The following is a 19477-nucleotide window of genomic DNA, read 5'->3' on the forward strand; positions in this document are numbered from 1 at the left end:
ATTTTCCTATTTATCATAACACTGTCTTTGGGGCTTATGTTAAGGAAGTATGCATCTCTTAATATTGTACAAAGGTTTTTAAAAACCAAATATCTTTGGGGCGCCTGGGTGGCGCAGTCGGTTAAGCGTCCGACTTCAGCCAGGTCACGATCTCGCGGTCTGTGAGTTCGAGCCCCGCGTCAGGCTCTGGGCTGATGGCTCAGAGCCTGGAGCCTGTTTCCGATTCTGTGTCTTCCTCTCTCTCTGCCCCTCCCCCGTTCATGCTCTGTCTCTCTCTGTCCCAAAAATAAATAAACGTTGAAAAAAAAAAATTAAAAAAAAAAAAAAAAAACAAAAACAAAAAACCAAATATCTTAAATGGAAAATGGTATGAAAACTTGCAAATATGTTATATAAAGCAGGACACAACACAGTGTTCTCTTAGACCAAAATACAGTTTCCAAAGTCTCAGGTGACTTTGCTTCTTAGGCCATTCTCAGGTATATCCTAGTGAATCAACAAGAAATTTTAAAACTTGGCCATTTTGAACTAAATCTGTTTTTCAGTGAAGCCAAACTACATGGAAGGAGACAGAAAGTAGAAATCCTCTGTTGAAATGAATCTTCCCCATTATCCAATAGCAAAAGTTCATGGTCCTATGTCAGAGATCGTCTGTCCACTATCTTGGAATTTCTGGAATGATCTCCTTTGCTTTCACTTTCTTTCCCTCCCTCAAATACCAGGGCCACTAGGATCTGGGGACTTTGCATCAATACAACTTCTGACTCCAATCTGCATTTCATATTCAGTGCAGTGATGTTATCAGGAAGGTCACGGGATTTACAGAAATACAGCAAGTTACAGAGAATGTAAAGATTCTTTATTGGCAATGTATATGGTAACTTATAAAGGCTGCTATGCAAATCAGGAAACAACAAAGAATTCCTTGAGAAGAATTTCCTAAAACCCCAAGGTTCCAGGTCCACAGGTATGAAGCTGTGAATTATACTACCCATATGAAGTAAGGACTCTTTCCAATGCAGAATCTCCCTTTGACATTCTCATTGGATTTTATATTTATACCATCTTGTCCTTCTGGCCCATTCCTGACTGTTTTGTAGATTTGGCTACATGTATCATATCAGAAGCAAATGACAAGTGAAAAGTAACTGTGACTTATTTCTAAACATTTATTCTAAAATTGATTAAAATGAAGGTCAATTTCCCAGTACCTTCCAAGAGCAGGCATATCCCTAAGACTTTGTCCAAGGCCCATGTCTACAGAAGATTTTTATGAACTTTGACATGCTGATTCTTAAATTCATGTTTAAAAGAAAAGGATCAAAAGCAGTTAGCTGAATTTGAAAAACAAGAATAAAGATAGCTAGATTATATTGAGATTTATTTAAAAGTGATATTTACAAAAGTGTCTAGTATTAGAGATAGGGATAGAGATAGACAAACCAGCAGAAGAAAATACACAGCCTGAAAGTAGACCATCAAATAAATGGAATTTGGAATATAACAAAGATAGCATTAAAATAACCAGAGAGGGGCGCCTGGGTGCCTCAGTCGGTTGAGCGTCCGACTTAGGCTCAGGTCATGATCTCGCAGTCTGTGAGTTCGAACCCTATGTCAGGCTCTGTGCTGACAGCGCAGAGCCTGGAGCCTGTTTCAGATTCTGTGTCTCCCTCTCTCTCTGACCCTCCCCCATTCATACTCTGTCTCTCTCTCTGTCTCAAAAACAAATAAACGTTAAAAATAATAAAAATAATAATAACAATTAATAAATAAAATAAAAATAAAATAACCAGAGAAAGCATAAGTATTTAATAAATGATATTGAGGCAACTGACTTTCCATTTGGAAGAAATCTAACATCCTAACTGAAACATAACTGAAATATAAAAATAAGTTTTACATGAATTTAAGATGTAAATACGAAATGTAAAATATCCCTTCAGGGGGAAAATATATACATGTTTATAATGAGGGTTGGAAAGAATTTTATTTTTTAAAAAAGAGTTAAGAGGCAAAAACTCTAAGAAAAAATATACATTTTAATAATTTACAGTTAAAATTTTCTCAAAGAGGTGGCCCAGTCGGTTGAGCATCCAACTTCGACTCAGGTCATGATCTCGCGGTCTGTGAGTTCAAGCCCCGCATTGGGCTCTGTGCTGACAGCCCAGAGCCTGGAGCCTGCTTCAAACTCTGTGTCTCCCTCTCTCTCTGACCCTCCCATGCTCATGTTCTGTCTCTCTCTCTCTCTCTCAAAAATAAATAAACATTAAAAAATTTTTTTTTAATTTTCTCAATGACAAAATACCCGTAAATGAAATTAAATGCATTAGGCAGGGAATGGAAACGCTTATTTGCAAAGCATATAGCAAACAAAGATTTTTATCCACAACATCTGTAAAGAACTCTCACAACTTCTTTCCTAGTGACTATCCCAGAAAAGCCTAAATTCTTACAATTTTTTAAAAATTTTTATTTGAGAGAGCGTGCATGCATAGGAGAGGGGCAAAGGGAAAGACACAGAATCCCAAGCATGGTCCACACTCAGTGCAGAGTGCTACATGTGGCTCAATCCCATGAGCCCCGGGACCATTACCCCAGCCAAAATCTGAAGAGTCTGATGCTCAACCTAACAAGCCACCCAGGCACCCCTCTCACGATTCTTAGAGAAAGCAATGAATGGAAGGAGAAAACAGAGTGGCCTATTAACATAGGAAAAGATGCACAACATCAATACTATTCAGAAAAATGCAAATTAAAACAGCAAAAATGCCTTGCAAGAACATCAGGTAACAAAAAATCATAAGTCCAATAATTTCAAGTTTTGGCCATGATGCATGAAAACACGAATGCTCATATACTGCTTGGTAAGAACATAAAATCTGTACAATCCATTTAGAAAGCATTTTGGCATTATTCTGCAAGCTAGTGATTCCATTCCTAAGTGTGCTCCCTGGAGAAATTATCCACGATATGCAAACAGACACATATACAAGAATGTTCCTTGCAACCATTTCTGAAATTGAGGGACATTGGAAACAACAAAAATTTTCATCAATTTTGAAGTAGATAAAATATTATGACTTATGCATACACCAAAATATCGCAAATAAATCATTTCTTTATGTAGCAATGTGAATGAATCACATAAAACTAATTTAAGTTTTTTTTTTTTTAATTTTTTTTTTCAACGTTTATTTATTTTTGGGACAGAGAGAGACAGAGCATGAACGGGGGAGGGGCAGAGAGAGAGGGAGACACAGAATCGGAAACAGGCTCCAGGCTCCGAGCCATCAGCCCAGAGCCCGACGCGGGGCTCGAACTCACGGACCGCGAGATCGTGACCTGGCTGAAGTCGGACGCTTAACCGACTGCGCCACCCAGGCGCCCCACTAATTTAAGTTTTAAAAAGCAAATTGCGGGGCAGCTGGGTGGCTCAGTCGGTTAAGCGGCCAACCCGATTTCAGCTCAGGTCATGATCTCACAGTTTGAGAGATGGAGGTCCCCAAGTGGGGCTCCGTGCTGCCAGCATGGAGCTTGCTTGGGGTTCTCTCTCTCCCTCTCTCCCTGCCCCCCCCCCCACACTCTCTTTCTGAAAATAAATTAACTTAAAAAAAAAAAGCAAACTGCATAAAGATAGACACGGGTTGACAGCATTTATATAAACTTTTAAAACAGAAAACCTATGCCTTTATTTGACACACATCATTTTCTAGAGTAAACTTTTTACCATTATAAAATGTCCCTCTTTGTCTCTAGTAACATTTTTGTCTTAAAGTCTATTTTGTCTAAGAATAGTGTAGCCACTCTGCTCCTACATGATTACTGTTTTTACAGTATATCTTTTCCATCTGTCTATGTCCAACCTATTTGTATCTTTGAATCTAAAGTGTGTTTTTTGCAGACAAACTATAGTTGGATATTAATGAGGTTTCCTTTCAGTCCAATCTAACAATCTCTGGTTTTTTATCAGTAACATTAAATGCAAACAGATTATTAATATAGGAGAATTTATATCTGCTATTTTGCTAATTCTTTTCTCTATGTCTCATGTCTTGTTGTTGTGGTTCCTCAGTACCTCCTCTACCACACTTTTAAAAATCAAGGAGAACCTGGGTGGCTCAGTCAGTTGAGTACCCAACTCTTGATTTCTACTCAGGTCATGATCTCACAGTTTGTGAGATCGAGCCCCGCATCCGACTCTGTGCTGACAGCCTGGAGCCTGCTTGGGATTCTCTCTATCCCTCTCTCTCTCTCTCAAAATAAATAAAAGATGAATGACTACTCAAGTGTACATTTTAAAAAATAAATTAAAAATAAACTAACCAGGGGCGCCTGGGTGGCTCAGTCGGTTGAGCGTCCGACTTCGGCTCAGGTCACGATCTCGCGATGCGTGAGTTCGAGCCCCGCGTCGGGCTCTGGGCTGATGGCTCAGAGCCTGGAGCCTGCTTCCGATTCTGTGTCTCCCTCTCTCTCTGCCCCTCCCCCGTTCACGCTCTGTCTCTGTCTCAAAAATAAATAAATGTTAAAAAAAAAATTAAAAATAAACTAACCAATACAGATTATTGCTTGATATCATCTTAGGACTTTTAAAGAAGTTAAGGGAGGGGTGCCTGGGTGGCTCAGTACGCTAAGCATCTGACTTCAGCTCAGGTCATGATCTCGTGGTTTGTGGGTTCAAGCCCCACGTCAGGCTCTGTGCTGACAGCTCAGAGCCTGGAGCCTGTTTGGGGTTCTGTGTCTCCCTCTCTTTCTGTCCCTCCCCCACTCATGCGCTCTCTCTCTCTCTCAAAAATAAATAAACATTTTAAAAATTTTTTTTAATTTAAAGAAATTAAGGGAAAAAAAGGAAAGGAAAAACGTATTTATAGACTCATAGATTACACGTGATAAACCCAACAATCCAATTCTATAACTATTGTTAAACAATGATATTTTAAATCAATGTTAAAAACAGAAAAAATAGGAGCACCTGGGTGGCTCAGTCAGTTGAGCATCTGACTTAGGCTCAGGTCATGACCTCGCTATTGATGAGTTCAAGCCCTGCATCAGGCTCTGTGGTGATGCTCAGAGTCTGGAGCCTGCTTTGGGTTCTGTGTCTACCACTCTCTTTCTGTCCCTTCCCCACCCGCGCTCTGTCTCTCTCTCTCTCAAAAATAAACATTAAAAAAATAGAAAAAACTTTTATACTTTTGTATGTCTTTTTCCACTGTTCCTAATTTTGGGGGTAGATTCAAGTATCATCTGGTTTCACTTCCTTTCAATCCTAAGGACTTTCTTTAGTATTTTTTTGTGGAAATCTGCTAGCAACAAAAATTCTGTTTTCGTTAATCTAGAAATGTTACCTTGCCTTTATTGTTTTTAATAGACTTTACTTTTTAGAGAAGTTTTAGGTTCACAGCAGAAGTGAGCAGGAAGAAAGCTCCCAAACACTGTCCCACCCCTCAACCCATGCACAACCTCCCTCACTATCAACACTCTGTAGCAGAATAGTGCATTTGTTACAATTGAGTCTAATTGACACATCATTTCACCCAAAGCCCATAGTTTTTATTAGGGTTCATTCTGTGTGTTTTATATTCTACGGATTTTGACAAATGTATGACATGTATCCACCATTATAGTATCCTAAGAATAGTTTCACTGTTCTAAAAATCCTCTGTGCCTATTTATCCCTCCCCCCCCCACACTGATCTTGTTACTATATCCATAGTTTTGCCTTTTCTAGAGTGTCATGTAGTTGGAACAAGCATAATGTTTGGCCTCATCAGATTAGTTTCTTTCACTTAGTATAATATCCATTTAAGGTTCCTCGGTGTCTTTTCACAGCATTTCTTTTTAGCACTAATATTACATTGCCTAGATGTACCACAGTTTATTTATCCTAATAAAAGACATTGTGATTGTTTCCAAGTTTTCACAATTATGGATAAAGCTGCTATAAACATCCATGCGCATCCATACCTTTTTGTGGACCCAAGTTTCAAACCCCTTTGCATAAATACTAATGTGACTGATACATTGCATCGTAAGAGTATATTTCGTCACACACACTCCCCCAGTTTTATTGCAATATAATTGACATACATCACTGACATACATCACTGAACATACAAACCGAATGAGTTTCAGATGTACAGCATCATGGTTTGACTTACATACTGTGAAATGATTACCGCAATAAGTTTAGTTAACATGTATCATGTAATACAGATACAATACAAAGAATGGGGTAAAAAGAAAAAAATTCTCTTTGTTTTTAAGGAATGATTTTGTTGTTGTTTTATTTTTTAAGTTTATTTATTTATTTTGAGAGAGAGAGCATGAGTGGGCTAGAGTCAGGGAGGGGGGAGAGACAATTCCAAGCAGGCTCCGCACTGTCAGCACAGAGCCTGATGTGGGGCTCAAACTCATGAGCTGTAAGATCATGACGTGAGCCGAGATGAAGAGTTGGATGCTTAACTGACTGAGCCACCCAGGTGCCCTGAAAAAATTCTCTTTGTAATAAGAACTCTTAGGATTTATACTCTTAATAATATAACACTCTTCATATATATCACACATTAGTGGTAACTATACTCATTATGTTGTACATTACATCCCTAATACCTATTATTTTGTAACTTGAAGTTTGTACCTTTTTTTTAAACTTTTGTTTTAATGTATTACATAATCTGTTTTCTTATGATAAATCAGAATATTTAATCATTTCTTTTTTTCTTACAGCATCTTTGATTTAGGCAGGAGTATTAAATCAAGCTTTTTGATATTGAGAGGTCAGTATTTTTTTTGTTTTAAAGTAAGCTTCATGCCCAGCGTAGAGCCCAACACAGGGCTTGAGCTCAAAACCATGAGATCAAGACCTGAGTTGAGATCAAGAGTCAGATACTTAACTGACTGAGCCACCCAGGTGCTCCAAAGTTTGTAACTTTTGACCACCTTCCTCCAATTCCCTTTCCTCCCACCCCTTCCTCCGGTAACCACAAATCTGATCTCTTTTTCTAGGAATTTAGTTTGTTGTTGTTTTTTAGATTTCACATATATGTACAGTATTTGTCTTTTCTCTGTCTGACCTATTTCACTTAGCATATGCCCTCAATTTCCATCTGTGTTGTCTCAAATGGAAGAATTTCATTTTTTATTAGTATGTTTAGTTTTATAAAAAAAAACTGCCAAAATGTGTTCAAATTGTAGTCCCACCAGCAGTGAATGAGAGTTCCCGTTGCTCCATATTCTCACCAGCATTTAGTGTTGTCAGTGTTTTGGTTGTGTGCCATTCTAATAGGTGTGCAGGGGAATGCCATTATTTTATAACCTTCATTTTTTCATATAGTAACTTTGCTACATATAGAATTCTTGGTTTTACAGGGTAGTTTTTATCTTTCCTTTCAGCACTTCATTTTTCCTTTTTCTTCTTGAGACATAACTGATACATAACATTGCATAAGTTTAAAGTGTACAACATATTGATATGACACTTTTATATATTACAATATGATTACCGCCACAAGGCAGGCTTTCTTGACTCTTTTATTCTTCTCTGTTTGTTCTGTTCTGACTGGGTTGTTTCAAAATTCCTGTCCTCTATTCTGCCTTCCATTTGCAAATGCCCTCTACTTCTTTTTTTTTTTTTCATTTCACGCATTGAATTCTTGAGCTCTAGACATTCTGTTTGACTCTTTTTTATGATTTCAATCTCTTTTATAAGTACCTCATTTTGTTCATGTATGCTTTTCTTCGTTTCATTGGACTGAGTTTCCTTGTAGCTAATTGACTTTCTTCAAAAGAGCTATTTTGAATTCTTGGCCAGCTAGATCACTAAAGTCCATGCCTATTAGCTCAGTTATTAGAGAACTGTTCTCTTTTGGTGATGACATGCTTTCTTTATTCTTCATCTTCCTTGTGGTTTTGCACTGCTGCTTTCATATTTGAAGTCGCAGACACTTCAACAAATCATTACTAGTTGCCTTCAGATGGGGTATATTATTCATTGGTCCTGTTATATCTGGAGTTTCTCCACCTTTGTATGGAAACTCCTGCTACACACTTCTCGTTCCCTCTTGTGGCAAAATTCTTAAGCTTTTGTGTCTTCCCTGATTTTTATAATTCACGAAGCTTGATTGCTCAAACCTCTCCTTTGATTTCCAGAAGGTGGTGCTATAGTTCAAGTTTGAGGATCATCCAATGTCCACAGACGTGGTCTGATTTTCTAATAGCACTCCATTTACTGTTTACTAGACTCATCTGGTGGCCATACTCAGGAGTGTGCACAAGGAGCCAGCCACAGAGTGGGAGATGTGGGTTTAGTGCTAAGGGTGTTCAGGGTGCTAAGGGTGTTCAGGGTCTCCAGGGAGAGATCCTTGGGTGAGGCTGTCACACAAGCTCATGGGCAGACTCCCTACAGAAGTCCTGAGGGTAGTCATCAGAAACGGGTTCCCTTTAATGCCTTTGATCATCTTAAATGCCTCTTTCCTGATCTTCTCTTTCCTTCACACCTCAGAGAAACTGGTTACTCTCTAGCAATGTCTCACAACTGGGGTAACGAGGCACTCACTCACTGCTTTCCTTTTCCCCTGCAAGAGAGGTTACTAGAAGACAGTTCAGCTTCACTCTCGCCTTAGAGGATAGGCAGTGCTGGCAAAGCTCCTCTTACCTTCTCCACTGCATTCAATCTCATTTTTCCCCCCTCCAATGGCATGCTGGAATCTCCCCCTTAGGAAAACTGGACTTCAAAGTCTCTCTCGTCTGTGGGTATCTGCCCAGGTCAGCACTCCACATTTTCCCCAAACACAGCCAAGAGGGACTGGGGCAGGTTCATTGGCTCTCCTGGTTCTGCAGCTCCTACCAAGGTCTGTCTGGCTATTATTGAATAATTACATGTGGGCAAGACTACTTTTGCATTCCTTAGCATATGGTACCGAATCCCACAAATCCTACACTTTTGTTCATGACACTTTTGTTCATGAATGGATGCCTAATTAAATGTAAAAGTAGAGAACAAGAAGGAAGAATGTCTGTCACACCATCATGCCGACTCTCCATTCAGCTCTCCATTCAGCACTTGTAATTTCATTCTATTGCTTTTGGCCTCCATTGTTTCTGGTGAGAAATCAGCTGTTAATATTATTGTATATGGTAAATTCTTCTTTATTGCTGCTTTCAAAATGTTCTGTTTCTGCCTTGACTATAATGTGTCTAGCTATGGGTCTGTTTGTATTTATACTACTTGGCATTTATTGGGGTTCATGAATGTGTAAATTAACATTTTCATCATATTTGGGAAGTTTTTGGACATTACTTCTTACTATGTTTTCTATACCTTTCTCTCCTCTCCTCCTGGGACTCCCATTATTATTTTGTTGATATGTCTGCTGGTGTTCCACAGGTCTCTGAGACTCTGTTCACTTTTCCTCATTCCTCTTGTGTTCTCTGGTGTCTAGGCTGTAAAATCCCTATTGCTTTATCTTCAAATTCACTGATTCTTTCCATTGCTGGCTCAAATCTGATTTTAAAAATCTTTCTACTGGGGTGCCTGGGTGGCCCAATTGGTTGAGCATCCAACTTCAGCTCAGGCCATAATCTCATGGTTCATGAGTTAGAGCCCCACATTGGGCTCGCTGCTGGGCAGAGCCCACTTAGGATCCTCTTTGTCCCCCTCTTCCCCTGCCCTTTCACTGCTCTCACTCTCTCTGTCAAAAATAAATAAAACATTTAAAAAGTGTTTTTAAATCCTTCTGCTAATTTTTTTTTTCATTGTACTTTACAAGTCTATACCTTCCATTTGGCTTTTTAAAATAATTTCTATCTTTTTATTGATGATCCCTATTTTTTTAAGTTTTATTTATTTTTGAGAGTAAAAAGGAGATTGTGTGAGTGGGGAGGAGCAGAGAGAGAAGGAGAGAGGGAATCCCAAGTAGACTCCCTGCTGTCAGGGAGTATGTGGCTCAAGCTCACAAGCTGTGAGTTCATAACCTGAACCAAAATCAAGAGTCAAACATTTAACCAACTGAGCCACTCAGGTGCCCCAGGCATTTTATTTTAAGATTTTATTTTTAAATATCTATACCCAGTGTGGGGCTCGAACTCACAACCCCAAAATCAAGAGCTAAATGCTCCATCAACTGAATCAGCCAGGTGCCCCTCATTCAGCCATTTAAAAAAGTTACGTTTAAAGGGGGGGCCTGGGTGGCTCAGTCAGTTAAGCATCCAACTTCAGCTCTGGTCATGATCTCGCAGTTCATGAGTTTAAGCCCCGCATCAGGCTCTGTGCTAACAACTCAGAGCCTGGAGCCTGCTTCAGATTCTGTGTCTCCCTCTCTCTCTCTGCCTCTCCCCTGCTCACAATCTGTCTCCCTCTCTCTCTCTCTCAAAATTAAACATTAAAAAAATTTTTTTTTCAAAGTTATGTTTAAAGAATTTTCAATCATAAGTGAAAGTACTCACTTACCAGCTGTTGAGCCTGGGATGAGTTACTTAACCTCTCTGTTGAAATAATATTATTTATAACAGGGGGTTTGGGTGAAGATTAAATGAAATGACACAGCAGATCTCAAAGTGTGGTCTCTGGACCAGCATTATCAGCATCAGTTGGAACTTGTCAGAAATGCAAATTATCTAGCCCCCTCCGCCCCAAATGACTTTGATGCATCATGCTAAAGTTTGTGAACCACTGGGATAAAGTATTCAAAACATCTAGCACATTGGGGCACCTGGGTGGCTTAGTCACTTAAGTGTCTGACTTTGGCTCAGGTCATGATCTCATGGTTCATGACTTCAAGCCCCATGTCAGGCTCTATCTGGACAGCTCAGAGCCTGGAGCCTACTGTGGATTCTGTGTCTCCCTCTCTCTCTGCCATCCTCCACTCACGCTTTGTCTCTCTCTCTCAACAATAAATGAACATTAAATAAAAATAAAAATAAACATTTAAATAAACATCCAGCACATGGTAATAATCATAGCTATTAACTTGTAATATGTAGCATGTGAAAAGCATTATGCTAGGGTTTTACATGACTAATATTACTTAACCACCATAACAATCCAGTAAGGTTTCACTATATCCCTTTTATAAATGAGGAAACTGAGGCCCAGGGAAGATAAGGAGCTTAGAGTTGTTCTGTATTCAGGTTTCTTGTTTTGAAACATCAATGTAGTAAGCCACAGATTCACTCACCTCACTCAATCACATGCTTATCAGTCTTATTTATCACCCATTTTACAGAATTTTTTTTTTTTAAAGTGATTCCCAGGAGTGCCTGGGTGGCTCAGTTGTTTAAGCCTCCAACTCTGGATTTCTGCTCAGGTCACAATTTGTGAGTTTGAGCCCCATGTCAGGTTCTGTGTTGACAGTGCAGAGCCTGCTTGGGATTCTCTTCCTCCCTCTCTCTCTGCCCCTCCCTTGCTCATTCTCATACTCTCTCTCTCTCTCCCTCTCAAAATAAATAAATAAACTTTAAAAAAAAAAGTGATTCTCAGAGAAGAAAAGTGACTTTCCAGGAGTCAAACAGTTAAAGGAAGAACCAAATAATAATAATAAAATTTTTAAATAAAAAATAATACCTTATTAAAATAGCTAAAGAAATATATCCAGAGAAAATAAATTTGTGTATGACTATTAGCCTCTTGGTGAGAAGAGTTGCTCACAGAGTTGAGGATACTGGAAGCAACATCAATAGCCAACTAAAATACAAGGCAAATAATCAAGTGGTTTTCTTTGCTCTGGATGAGCCAAAAGATGTCACTACTCAGTTATTATTGTTTATCCAGAATGTCAGTAAAAAGTTTGACAAAGCAAAATCAGACCTATAAATACAGAGAACTGATGGCTGTCAGAGGGGAGGAAGGTGGGGGGATGGACAAAATAGGTGAAGCAGGGTGGAAAATACTGGCTTCCAGTTATGTAATGAATTAGTTACAAGAATAAAAAGCACAGCGTAAGGAATGTAGTCAATAACACTGTCAATGATAGCACTGTATGGTGACAGATAGATGGCAGCCGCACTTGTGGTGAGCATAGCATTATGTATAAACTTGTCGTGGGGCGCCTGGGTGGCGCAGTCAGTTGAGCGTCCGACTTCAGCCAGGTCGCGATCTCGCGGTCCGTGAGTTCGAGCCCCGCGTCGGGCTCTGGGCTGATGGCTCAGAGCCTGGAGCCTGTTTCTGATTCTGTGTCTCCCTCTCTCTCTGCCCCTCCCCCGTTCATGCTCTGTCTCTCTCTGTCCCAAAAATAAATAAATAAAAACGTTGAAAAAAAAAATTTTTTTAAACTTGTCGAATCACTGTGTTGTACACCTGAAACTAAAGTACCATTGCATATCAGCTATACTCAAAAAAAATTTTTAATTTTTTTTTAATGTTTATTTATTTTTGAGAGAAAGAGAGCACGAGCGAGGGAGGGGCAGAGAGAGAGGGGGACACAGAATCTGAAGCAGGCTCCAGGCTCCAAGCCATCAGCACAGAGCCCGACGTGGGGCTTGAACCCACGAACCGTGAGATCATGACCTGAGCCAAAGTCAGATACTTAACCGACTGAGCCACCCAAGTGCCCCTATACTCAAAAATTTTTTAACTAATAAGTTTGAAATCATTGGAGAATTAGTTCCTATGAACAGTCTGTGTAGAAATATAGAGGAGAATATTTTCAAATAGGTTGAGAAAATACTAATTCAGTACAACTTGATGTAGAATCTGCTAAGATGTGTTACAACTGATAATAATGAAAATATAAAGCAGAAAAAGGTTGGCCGAAGTAAGAGTTAGAGAGGTCTTGGGCATGTTGTGTGTGCCTGAAGTATCTGTGGAACAAGCAGACAGACATCTTCAGGAGGCCACTGGATGTATGGTTCTGAACTCAGGAGGGAAGCCCGAGATGGAAATTAATTTCACTTGTTTTTCTCTTTTTATCTTTGGGTGCCTGTGGCTCAGTCAGTTAAGCATCCAACTCTTGATTTAGGCTCAGGTCATGATCTTATGGTTCGTGAGTTAGAGCTGCACATTGGGCTCTACGGTGACTGTGCAGAGCCTGCCTGGGATTTTCTCTCTCCCTCCCTCTCTCCCTCTGAAAAATAAACAAACATTAAAAAAAAAAAAAACAAGGGCAAAATGGTAAGAACTAAGATAATCAAAACCACAACATAGATAAAACAAAATCACAGCAAGAAATGTAAGAAAATCTGCTTTTAGTTCCAAATGGTGCTTTTACAGATTTTAGAAAACTGCCTAAGAACTGACTTCAATAACAAGGAACCATAAAACCTCAAGAAATAATTCTCAAAAATTGAAAAATTTGACTACTGAATTGTGAAAAACAAAATCAAAACTCTTAACGGGAGGCCTGAAATAGAATGGATAGACATAAATGACTAATTCTGCAAATATCCTAGAATGTAGACTAAAAGAGAGACTGCCAAATGCATATGGGAGGTCGAGCGATCCTTCTTGATAATATAAAAAAGTAAGTGTTCCAGCTTATTAGTCATCACAAAAGTAGAAACTGACTTGCCCTCTACTATCTATTGAGTAGAGAGACATAACAGCCTGTCAAATTACTCAAGAAATACACAACCTAGATCAAGAAAAGGACAATGACTATCCCATGTAAGAGGAACCAGAATCCTGAGCAAAGAAGTCTAAGCAAAGTAATTTGTAGACAAAGACAATGATATTGGCTGACATATCCAGAACAGCTAACATGTAAACAATAAGGATTCCAGTAAATGAAAGGAACAGATGGAAGAGAATTAATCATAAATGAATAAGATACTTTCATAGTTGAAAGCCTTTTTTTATGTTTCCTTTTTTTTAATTTTATTTTTTTTAATTTACATCCAAATTAGTTAGCATATAGTGCAACAATGATTTCAGGAGTAGATTCCTTAGTGCCCCTGACCCATTTAGCCCACCCCCCTCTCACAACCCCTCCAGCAGCCCTCTGTTTGTTCTCCATATTTAAGAGTCTCTTCTGTTTTGTCCCCCACCCTGTTTTTACATGATTTTTGTTTCCCTTCCCTTATGTTCATCTGTTTTATCTCTTAAAGTCGTCATATGAGTGAAGTCATATGATATTTGTCTTTCTCTGATTGACTAATTTCACTTAGCATAGTACCCTCCAGTTCCATCCATGTAGTTGCAAGGCAAGATTTCATTTGTTTTGATTTCCCAGTAATACTCCATTGTACATATATATACCACATTTTCTTTATCCATTCATCCATCAATGGACATTTGGGCTCTTTCCAAACTTTAGCTATTGCTGATAGTGCTGCTATAAACATTGGGGTGCATATGTCCCTTTGAAACAGCACACCTGTATCCCTTGGATAGATACCTAGTAGTGCAATTGCTGGGTCCTAGGGTAGTTCTATTTTTAGTTTTTTGAGGAGTCTCCATACAGTTTTCCAGAGTGGCTGCACCAGCTTGCATTCCCACCAACAATGCAAAAGAGATCCTCTTTCTATGCATCCTCACCAACATCTGTTGTTTACTGAGTTGTTAATGTTAGCCATTCTGACAGTGTAAGGTGGTATCTCATTGTGGTTTTGATTTGTATTTCCCTGATGATGAGTGATGTTGAGCATTTTTTCATGTGTCGGTTGGCCATCTGGATGTCTTCTTTGGAGAAGTGTCTATTCATGTCTTTTGCCCATTTCTTCACTGGATTATTTATTTTTGGGGTGTTTAGTTTGATAAGTTCTTTATAGATTTTGGATACTAACCCTTTATCTGATATGTCATTTGCAAACATCTTCTCCCATTCTGTCGGTTGCATTTTAGTTTTGCTGATTGTTTCCTTCTCTGTGCAGAAAGTTTTTATTCTGATGAGGTCCCAGTAGTTCATTTTTGCTTTCGTTTCCCTTGCCTCCAAAAACGTGTTGAGTAAGAAGCTGCTGTGGCCAAGATGAAAGAGGTTTTTGCCTGCTTTCTCCTCAAGGATTTTGATGGCTTCCTGTTTACATTTAGATCTTTCATCCATTTTGAGTTTATTTTTGTGTATGGTGTAAGAAAGTGGCCCAGGTTCATTCTTCTGCATGTCACTGTCCAGTTTTCCCAGCACCACTTGCTGAAGAGACTGTCTTTATTCCACTGGATATTCTTTCCTGCTTTGTCAAAGATTAGTTGGTCATACGTTTGAGGGTCCATTTCTTGGTTCTCTATTCTGTTCCATTGATCTGAGTGTCTGTTCTTGTGCCAGTACCATACTGTCTTGATTACAGCTTTGTAGTATAGCTTGAAGTCTGAGATGGTGATGCCTCCTGCTTTGGTTTTCTTTTTCAAGATCGCTTTGGCTATTCAAGGTCTTTTCTGGTTCCATACAAATTTTAGGATTATTTTGTCTATCTCTGTGAAGAATGCTGGTGTTATTTTGATAGGGATTGCACTGAATATGTAGACTGCTTTGGGTAGTATCGACATCTTAACAATATTTGTTCCTCCTATCCAGGAGCATGGAATCTTTTCCCATTTTTTTGTGTCTTCTTCAATTTATTTCATAAGCTTTCTATAGTTTTCAGTGTATAGATTTTTCACCTCCTTGGTTAGATTTATTCCTAGGTATTTTATAGTTTTTGTGCAACTGTAAATGGGATCGATGCCTTGATTTCTCTTTCTGTCGCTTCATTGTTGATGGATAGGAATGCAACCGATTTCTGTGCGTTGATTTTATATCCTGCAACTTTGCTGAATTCATGAATCAATTCCAGCAGTTTTGTGTGTGTGTGTGGAATCTTTTGGGTTTTCCATATAGAGTATCATGTTATCTGCGAAGAGTGTAAGTTTGACCTCCTGCTGGCTAATTTGGATGCCTTTTATTTGTGTTGTATGATTGCAGAGGCTAAGACTTCCAATACTATGTTGAACAACAGTGGTGAATGTGTACATCCCTGTCTTATTCCTGACCTTAGGGGGAAAGCTCTCAGTTTTTCCCCATTCAGGATGATATTAGCTTTGGGTCGTTCATATATGGCTTTTATGATCTCGAGGTATGCTCCTTCTATCCCTACCTTCTTGAGACTTTTTATCAAGAAAGGATGCTGTATTTTGTCAAATGCTTTCTCTGCATCTATTGAGAGGATCATATAGTTCTTGTCCTTTCTTTTATTGATGTGATGAATCACGTTAATTGTTTTGCAGATATTGAACCAGCCCTGCATCCCAGGTATAAATCCCACTTGGCGGTGGTGAATAATTTTTGTAATGTATTGTTGGATCCGGTTGGCTAATATCTTGTTAGGGTTTTTTCATCCATGTTCATCAGGGAAATTGATCTATAGTTCTCCTTTTTAATGGGGTCCCTGTCTGGTTTTGGAATCAAGGTAATACTGGCCTCATAGAATGAGTTTGAAAGTTTTCCTTCCATTTCTATTTTTTGGAACAGCTTCAAGAGAATAGGTGTTAACTCTTCTTTAAATGTTTGGCAGAATTCCCCTGGAAAGCCATTTGTCCCTGGACCCTCGTTTTTTGGGAGACTTTTGATTACTAATTCGATTTCCTTACTGGTTATGGGTCTGTTCAAATTTTCTATTTCTTCCTGTTTCAGTTTTGGTAGTGTATATGTTTCTAGGAATTTGTCCATTTCTTCCAGATTGCCCCTTTTATTGGCATATAATTGCTCATAATATTCTCTTATTATTGTTTTTATTTCTGCTGTGTTGGTTGTGATCTCTCCTATTTCATTCTTGATTTTATTTATTTGGGTCCTTTCCTTTTTCTTTTTGATCAAACTGGCTAGTGGTTTATCAATTTTGTTAATTCTTTCAAAGAACCAGCTTCTGGTTTCATTGATCTGTTCTACTGGTTTGGTTTTGTTCTTGTTTTTGTTTTTTTGGTTTCGATAGCATTAATTTCTGCTCTAATCTTTATTATTTCCTGTCTTCTGCTGGTTTCAGGTTTTATTTGCTGTTCTTTTTCCAGCTCCTTAAGGCGTACGGTTAGGTTGTGTATCTGAGACCTTTCTTCCTTCTTTAGGAAGGCCTGGATTGCTATATACTTTCCTCTTATGACTGCCTTTGCTGAGTCCCAGAGGTTTGGGGTTGTGGTGTTATCATTTTCATTGACTTCCATATACTTTTTAATTTCCTCTTTAACTGCTTGGTTAGCCCATTCATTCTTTAGTAGGATGTTCTTCAGTCTCCAAGTATTTGTTACCTTTCCAAATTTTTTCTTGTGGTTGATTTCAAGTTTCATCATGTTGTGGTCTGAAAATATGCATGGTATGATCTCAATCTTTTTTGCACTTGCTGAGGGCTGATTTGTGTCCCAGTATGTGGTCTATTCTGGAGAACATTCCATGTGCACTGGAGAAGAATGTGTATTCTGCTGCTTTAGGATGAAATGTTCTGAATATATCTGTTAAGTCCCTCTGGACCAGTGTGTCATTCAAAGCCATTGTTTCCTTGTTGATTTCTTGATTAGATTATCTGTCCATTGCTGTGAATGGCATGTTGAAGTCTCCTACTATTATGGTATTATTATCGATGAGTTTCTTTATCTTTGTGATTGATTTATATTTGGGTGCTCTCACATTTGGAGCATAAATGTTTACAATTGTTAGGTCTTCTTGGTGGATAGACCCCTTAATTATGATACAATGCCCTTCTTCATCTCTTGATACAGTCTTCATTTTAAAGTCTACATTGTTGGATATATGGAGCGTGGCTACTCCAGCTTTCTTTTGTTGACCATTAGCATGACAGATGGTTCTCCTTACTTTCTTTTTTAAAGTTTTTTAAATGTTTTTATTTTTTTGAAGAAGAGAGACAGAGCATGAGTCGGGGAGGAGCAGAGAGAGAGGGAGACATAGAATTTGAAGCAGGCTCCGGGCTCTAAGCTGTCAGCACAGAGCCCGATGCAGGGCTCAAACTCACAAACTGTGAGATCATCACCTGAGCTGAAGTCGGACACTTAACTGACTGAGGCACCAGGCACCCCATCTATCGCCTTACTTTCAATCTGAAGGTGTCTTTAGGTCTAAAGTTGGTCTCTTGTAAACAGCATATAGATGAATCTTGTTTTCTTATCCATTCCGTTACCCTATGTCTTTTGATTGGAGCATTGAGTCCATTGACATTTAGAGTGAGTACTGAAAGATATGAATTTATTGCCATTATGATGCTTGTAGAGTTGGAATTTCTTGTGGTGTTCTCTGGTCCTTTCTAATCTTTGTTGCTTTTGGTAGTTCTTTTCCTTTCCTTCCTTCCTTCCTTCCTTCCTTCCTTCCTTCCTTCCTTCCTTCCTTCCTTCCCTCCCTCCCTCCCTCCCTCCCTCCTTTCTTTCTTTCTTTCTTTCTTTCTTTCTTTCTTTCTTTCTTTCTTTCTTTCTTTCTTTCTTTCGATTTTCATCTTTTCTCCCCTCAGAGAGTCCCCCTTAAAATTTCTTGCAGGGCTGGTTTAGTGGTCACAAACTCCTTTAATTTTTGTCTGGGAAACTTTTTATCTCTCCTTCTATTTTGAATGACAGCCTTGCTGGATAAAGAATTCTTGGCTGCATATTTTTCTGAATCAGCACATTGAATATATCCTGCCACTCCTTTCTGGCCTGCCAAGTTTCTGTGGATAGGTCTGCTGCAAACCTGATCTGTCTTCCCTTGTAGGTTAAGGACTTTTTTACCCTTGCTGCTTTCATGATTCTCTCCTTGCCTGAGTATTTTGTGAATTTGACTACGATACGCCTTGTTGATGGTTGGTTTTTGTTGAATCTAATGGGGGTCCACTATGCTTCCTGGATTTTGATGTCTGTGTCTTTCCCCAGGTTAGGAAAGTTTTCTGCTATGATTTGCTCACATAACCCTTCTACCCCTATTTCTCTCTCTCTTCCTCTTCTGGGAACCCTATGATTCTGATGTTTCTTTTTAATGAGTCACTGATTTCTCTAATTCTTAAATCGTGCTTTTTGGCCTTAATCTCCCTCTTTTTTTCTGCTTCATTATCCTCCATAAGTTTGTCCTCTATTATTGCTGATTCTCTTTTCTGCCTCATCCATCCTTGCAGCTGCAGCATCCATCCGTGATTGCAGCTCAGTTATAGCATTTTTTATTTCATCCTGACTAGCTTTTACTTCTTTTATCTCCCATAGTTGAAAGTCTTTGAGTCTTCACATTGAGAGAGATATACTAAGAGTTAAGAAATAAAAAAAGACACACAAACCTTTGGTTTCAACTCTGATATTTAAAGAGCTTGCAGGTTGTCACTCCCATCCTAAAATCCCCTAAAAATCAATGACTTTCCTTGAAGCCATCAGAGAACTGAAGTCCCAAGGCAAAATGTCACCCTGAAATCTAGATAGGTAGACACATGCAGAGTCACAGCTGCTCACAGCCGCTCCAAGTGAGCAGAAGCTGGCAGAGCCATAAGCTGGTAAATTTGCTAACTGCTGGAGGCTATGTTTAGAGAAGCATCAGAGTAAACCAGAGGGTTCAGCAGTGGGGCTGCCACACTTTCATGGGCTTTCTGTCCCACAACTTCACCAGGTTCTCGTGAAGAACAT

The 19477-nt window shown here is 39.0% G+C and overlaps 1 long non-coding RNA gene across 5 annotated transcripts in view; it reads right to left on the reverse strand.

Annotated features, from left to right (window-relative positions):
- LOC147576055 (uncharacterized) overlaps positions 1 to 19477 on the reverse strand; it is a 93078-nt gene that overhangs the window by 35912 nt on the left and 37689 nt on the right. The gene's annotated exons all lie outside the window — the stretch shown is intronic.

Source organism: Puma concolor, chromosome D2 (assembly GCF_028749965.1).
Source record: "Puma concolor isolate L17-30 chromosome D2, mPumCon1.1.hap2, whole genome shotgun sequence".
In the NCBI taxonomy this organism is placed as follows: Eukaryota; Metazoa; Chordata; class Mammalia; order Carnivora; family Felidae; genus Puma; species Puma concolor.